This window comes from Poecile atricapillus, chromosome 4 (genome assembly GCF_030490865.1).
Source record: "Poecile atricapillus isolate bPoeAtr1 chromosome 4, bPoeAtr1.hap1, whole genome shotgun sequence".
NCBI classification, from domain to species: domain Eukaryota; kingdom Metazoa; phylum Chordata; class Aves; order Passeriformes; family Paridae; genus Poecile; species Poecile atricapillus.
This window is the reverse complement of record NC_081252.1, coordinates 5,480,056-5,485,509: the sequence shown is the minus strand read 5'-3', so window position 1 is coordinate 5,485,509 and position 5,454 is coordinate 5,480,056. Positions and strand designations below refer to the sequence as shown.

Genomic DNA, 5,454 nt, shown 5'->3' with positions numbered 1-5,454 from the left:
AGACCAAGTTGAGAAAGGTGATCTCCTATTTCCTGCTTTGGGACAACACTCCTCACAAAAAGCACACAAGAAACACAGGAAGAAATAATGGGAAGATGTTAGTGCCACTGACCAACCACTGTCACCTCACTTGAACAGCACAACAGAGTGGAAAAGGACCTTCAGGAATGTACAGCTCTAAACATTCAAATGGAAATTGTCCAGTCATTTACTGACAGCTTTTAAGAGCAATATTAGCACAAACCCTCCCTGCAAGCAAGTGCCATATAACAGAGATGAGAGAGGTGAAATGCTGCAAACAGCTCCTGACATCCAAACCTATCTCAAACAGCCAATAACCCAGTCCACTCTTCACATTTGATGCTGCCATTTACTGCTGCTCACCACATTCACCTCCTGCTTGTAAGACTCACAACAAGTGCAATAAATATGAACAGCTCCTGAGTGGAGCCCTCCAGTTCCAACCATGAACAACTATTCACTTTCAGATGAAAATACCGCTTTGCTGCATTGACCATCAGTTTGTGCACATACTTTACCTCTACATCGTTGGTGTTCATCCTTGTTCCATCCTTGCCAACGAAGATATCATCTATGTCAACCAGAATGTACCTATCCAAGGATAGGGTGAGTTTCTTTCCAGACAGGAAAGAGATGGCATCTATGAAAATCAGCTTGTGCAGCCAAAAATTCAAGTTACTGCCGAAAAGGACTCGCTGAATCCCATCGTGGAGCCCCAAGTCATGTATTACTGTGGCATAGAGAGCACCTAGAGCAGCAGGTGGAGAAAGGTTTTCTGGTGTCTTTACTTTTGCAAATATCACTGGTTGATAAGTTGTGTGATTAACCTGGAAAACGGCCCAGGCATTTCCAAGCAAGGGCCCTTCCTCAAGCTTAGAAGGTTTAGTCACATGGAGCAGTGGGGAATGAGGGTTAATGCAACAGTCCTGAACACCCAGATTGCTGTGGACATGGAAAGGAAAACCCTTCAACTCAAAGCTCTGCAAGCTGTTCTCAGTGCCTTTGTGAAATCCAATCACACCTACACCGTACTCCAGGCAGTACTTATCTAGAAGGCCTCTGTTCCAAGAGTCCATATTCACCTACTTCAGAATATTTTCATACACTATGAGAGCGTATTTGCCTCTGCTTTTGTCTAGAAGCACTGGGAGGTCACCTTTCCCAGATGCAATCTCAAGGTGAAACTGAAACCTGCTGGATTCCAGAATGGTTATTATATCTTGGCCTAAGCTTGAGTGCTGGCTTTCCACAAACACCAGCACTACCAGGTCTGTCCTCAGGGGATCGATGGGCTTCGTGCTCTTCATCTCCATCAGCTTGGATGGCAACGGTTGAGGATCACCACATTCCACTTCTGAAGAGGTTTCAGGAAGCTCATTCTCCTCTTTGTAGCCATTCTACAAGTAGTAGGCAGAAATAACTATGCTCACCATACAAAAAGTGGCCAGCAAAATTACTCTTCTTTGGAAATGTCTGTCAAGTTTCAGGATAAAACTCATGGTGTTTACTTGCCTTAGATAGCTCTCAACAGCAGCATGAAAAACAAACACAGATTCTCAACAACTTGTTCCAGTCCTCTGAAATATTTCTGTCACCATTGCAGCACACACATCTGTCTTCCACAGAGCTTTACCCAAGGTATGGCCTAGAAGAAAAGAAAATCAGAGATTTAATTGAGGCAGCACCTTGTGAAGTATCACCTGCTTAAACTAATGGGGAGTAAAGAAACCACTGCCAGCCAGAGAGTTGGAGACCAACAGCTCCAAATCTTGCAATAATGTATTTTTTTTCCCTGCTCCCACTACTTGCCACGTGCATTTGAAGGTCTCTGAATCTCACAGGTTCCTCAGCTCAGAGGATCAAATAAAGTAGGAAGAGGTACTGAAAAGCAAGGCGTAAAAGCAAAGTATTTACTGTGCTTTAGAAATTATTTTCACCTAAAGATAAAAGTTAATTCCCAAGTAGACAGCTGCTAACAACCAAAATACTGAAGAAAATTTATCAACTTCTTCCTTCTACTCCTAAAAAGCTGGGGGAACATGATTAAACAAATTTTATCTTTTATTAGTTTTCCCAAGAACTAAGAACGTACACAACTGTTGTACAAACATACACTGATGCACTCTATATTACATCTACTGTAGGAATGTTTTCAAAGCAAAACCTCCTTCCTGCAACATCAGAGGAAAACAAAGCATTTCTCTGGACTGTGGAGTCTTGCAGACTGTTAGAAGCACTTGCCAATTCATTGCATTAAAAACAAAATACAATAATCAAGCTCTTAAATTGGAGAAGAGAAAGTCATAACTCAAAAGTTAAACCTAACAGGCAGATCACCTAAGGATATACTTATGCTTTATCTTGTATTTAAGGAAAGAATAATTTTTCAAGCCAGCAGTACAACTGCTGTCAAAATTCCCTAGTAAAACAACTGGATGGTGTGACAAGCATAAAATAATGATCATAAGTCATAAACAAAGCTTCAAAGCAGATCTTGGAAAATATTAGGTGTGTGAAGATCTAGAACATGGCCACTCTAACTTCAGCGTAGTTTGCACCCAGGTCCATTTGGAAATGGGATTAGGATAAGGTGTGGCATTAACATGGTCATTTCCCAACTGAGAGCTTAATCCTTCCAGTCCTGGTTGGTTTCTTTTTTTATTCCTACATTGTAAGCAAATTGGTCTTTCGCTCCAGATTTTCAAAAAAGCTAAAAAATATGATGTACTTAACAGTACCTATGTCATGTCCACAAATTTAATTAAACCCTGAAGACAGATCTTCCTGGTGCCAAGATGAGCATCAAGTAAAACTAAACGAGAAAGATCAGATGAGGGAGAGGAAAAGAAACTCCAAGGCATTCTATTCATCAAAACCGCAAAATTCAGCATCGAGAGCGAGCATACGTGAGCCGTCTCATTCATAGTTAAGAGTCAGAGCAAGATTCCTGCTGTCTGCATAGATTTTACTCTCCTCACTGTCTACTCAGATACCTCTTTATCAATCCCTTCTCTTCTGGGAAGACTTGAACCCAGCCTTGAACCTGACCTGCAGCTGCACAAAGTCCTGCTCAAAGCTTTTGGGCAGGAAACCTGCCCTTCACCCACGCTCACTAATCAGTGCTGGACTAAAATAACACAACCCCAGCTTCTCGGTTTCTGTCTGAAAAAAAACCTGAGGAATGCAGAAAGACCAAACAACAACATGGAAGTACCTTTAGAAGAAATTAACATTCTTAAGCATTGAAATGTCTGATCCTTGCCACACCAGCTTCAAGAATTTCAGTCTGGATGGCATAACAGAGACATTTAACATGGGAACAAGTCAGGTGACAAAGAGAAGTTCCACCCTGAATGAGTTAACACCAGACAGAGGCTTCCAGACAGATGATTTTTCATGACACACACCAAGGGTTCTCTTCATCTTGGGTTTCCAGCTCAGCTGCCTGAATGCCAAGAAACACATCATTTTAGTGCCTAAAATTATCACTGACTGCATTCTGCAGGAAAGCTCTACATACACCTACTTGTCTTTGACAACCACAGACCTGGCTGGTCCAGATACAGAAAAAGTGAGAATTGACACTGACCTAAGCTCAGAGCAAGGAAGGGCCGATGAGACAGAGCTGCTTGAACTGGGTATTACACAAGGGTTGCAACCCAAGAAACACTTGCAGCAAGGACACGGTTCCTAATGCCATTCCATAGAGAGGAAAATCTGGAGCCAGCCCAGAAACCCGTGTCTGCTTCAAGAAAAGCCCAGTCATTGTATCCTCAGCTCCTAATTGCAGGCACCCCCGTGGGGCTACAGCGGGCAGCTGCAAGGAGGAGTGGCTGGAACTGCCAAGACAGATGTGAGGTTCCTCTGTGAGGAATGAGGAACTCTCTGAGGCAGCAGGACACAGCCAGACTTGGCACAGTCCCTGCTGAAGACAGTCAGGAAGCAGGACGGAACAGAGCAAGGCACAAGTTTTAAATGCACGCTCTCTTGTATCAGCTTGAGGCTCACGTAATTTTCACCTGCTGGTTTGTATGGCAGGAGTTCAAAAGAACGCAGGAAGAAGAAAACAAACAATTCAAAGAGTTCTCTAAGCCTTGACAAGATACAGTTGCTTTCCTCCAGGGACAGCAGCATTTTCCCCTGAGCAACAGATCTTGCTGGATACTCTAGTGCTGTATTACAGCTAAAATAACTCACAGTGCACCCCTGACAGCGCCATCCTTGGGATGCTCCTCACATGACACACCGTGGGACCTATGGAGATTGGGACAGCGACCTTTATCACATCTCTAGACGTGGCTTCAGGGAAGATGGTCCTTGCTCACTATCATTTCCTACAGTAAAACCAGACAAAAGGTCTAATTCTCAATGTACCTACAGTGAGTGTGTGAGAAGCAGCATTTCAGAAGAGGACAGTACCTGAAGAGTCTCACTTTCATTACAAAAGAACACAATACTTTATTAAAGGAAGGAAAAGTCATGATAGCTTCGACAGCAATAAAAAATATCCAAGAATAAGAAAAAGGCTTAAAGGAAAAAAACAGAAAGAGTCTAGGAAGTCTGCACAAGAGTTCAAGCTTGTTAGTATTGTTCTAGTGAAAAAAAACATGAAAAAACCCCCATAGATAGCATAAGCAGTCTCAGCTCTTTTTGATTTCTACAGTCATGGAATTCAGTGACAGAGGAATGTGGTCCCACCTGTACCTCAAAGCACTTGAGAACAGGTGTCAGATATTATATGAATCCAAAGTTCCACAAAGCTGATGTCACAATAAATTTTACCTATAGAATAATTCATATGGTATTTTTCCATGGTTTGAAGCAATAAAATTTGCATGTTTTTTTTTATCTAGAACTTCATTGCTTTAAAAGAACCTCCATTTGTTCTCCTACAACCTGCATTTGATGTCCTATTTTGCATTTTCATGCCACCATGTTAAAATTTAGACCTGAACCCTTTACCTCTGCTGCTCAAAGTAGCAGGTACCAAAATGCTCATTTTAAGGTGAAAATTAGCATCTTGGAATATTCAGAATTTGGTTTTTCACTTACAGTCTCACTATGGAGAAGATCTTGCTAAGAGAAAGCTGAGTCACGGAAGCAAGTGTTGCATTTTGTTATGAACACAGACAGCAAGGCTCAGTGCTCCTGTCATCTACTGCAGAAGCCCAGAACTAGTTCACATGAAAATCTTGCTGGCAGTATAAAGAAATATCACCTTCTTAAGCAGAAGATTTAGCACTCTGAACAGCACTGCTGGGCAGTCACAATTACAGGCATCTGCAGGCAACCAGCACAAAATAGCTGCATCTGAATAGAGATCTTCAGTTTGGATTGGCTTGGGGGGTTTATCATTGCTCTGCTTGTTCTGTTTCAGGTTTTTAAATTCACTAACAAAGTGCCACTGATGACAGAACAAATACTGTGAGGAAC

General features: G+C 42.1%; 1 pseudogene; it reads right to left on the bottom strand.

Moving 5' to 3' along the window:
• Positions 1 to 389: 389 nt before the first annotated feature.
• On the bottom strand, positions 390 to 1,520 carry LOC131578661 (bifunctional heparan sulfate N-deacetylase/N-sulfotransferase 3-like; annotated as a pseudogene).
• Positions 1,521 to 5,454: the final 3,934 nt, after the last annotated feature.